The sequence below is a fragment of the Meleagris gallopavo genome, unplaced genomic scaffold, assembly GCF_000146605.3.
Source record: "Meleagris gallopavo isolate NT-WF06-2002-E0010 breed Aviagen turkey brand Nicholas breeding stock unplaced genomic scaffold, Turkey_5.1 ChrUn_random_7180001866223, whole genome shotgun sequence".
NCBI classification, from domain to species: Eukaryota; Metazoa; Chordata; class Aves; order Galliformes; family Phasianidae; genus Meleagris; species Meleagris gallopavo.
Window position 1 is genome coordinate 1 of NW_011131468.1, and position 792 is coordinate 792.

The 792-nt window shown below is 58.2% G+C and overlaps 1 long non-coding RNA gene across 1 annotated transcript; it reads right to left on the reverse strand.

Annotated features, from left to right (window-relative positions):
- Nucleotides 1–328: 328 nt before the first annotated feature.
- Nucleotides 329–792, reverse strand: LOC104916043. Its single transcript, XR_796517.2, has 2 exons — nt 691–792; nt 329–597 (listed from the first exon to the last, which is right to left on the reverse strand). It is a non-coding gene; the product is annotated as an uncharacterized LOC104916043 (long non-coding RNA).

Consider the following 792-nt stretch of genomic DNA (forward strand, 5'->3'; position numbering starts at 1 on the left):
AAACCGACCCCGTAACTGACCCCAAATCGACCCCGTAATTGACCCCAAACCGACCCCATAACCGACCCTAAACCGACCCCACAACCAGTCCCATAACCGACCCCATAACCGACCCTACAAGCACCCCACTTGTGGGGTGCGACCCACAGGGGGGATTCCACATCCCCACACCCTGCCCCCACACCCTGCCCCATAGCCCCCCCTAACCCCACACAGAACCCCATAAACCCACACAGCGCCCCATAACCGCACAAAAACCCCATAACCCTACAAAGAATCCCATATAACCCCAACCCAAGCCAACAAGGACCACAAAACGAACACAAAATCTTTTCTTTGGGGGGGGTGGGGGGGGGCGGTGACGCAGCCCCCGTGTGGGGCACGAGTTGGGGGGCAGCCCCACAACCCCCCGAATTTAATGGGATCCCCCAAATCCCCCAATTTAATGGGATCCCAAATCCCAACTCCCCCCCCCACTTCTATGGGGTCCCGCAGCGCCCCTTTAACACCGCGGTCCCGCAGCGCCACCTAGCGGTTGGATTTGGCAACGCGCTCCAGTTCGTCCTTCTTCTTAATGGCGTAGGAATTGGAGGAGCCCTTGGGGGGGGGGGGGCGGGTGTTAATAAAGGCTGCGGGGGTAATTAATGAGGGGGTAATTAATTAATTATGGGGACCCCTCCCCAAGCTCACCTTGGCGGCGTTGATGAGTTCATCTGCCAAACATTCAGCAATGGTTTTGATGTTTCGGAAGGCGGCCTCACGGGCACCGGTACAGAGCAGCCAGATGGCCTG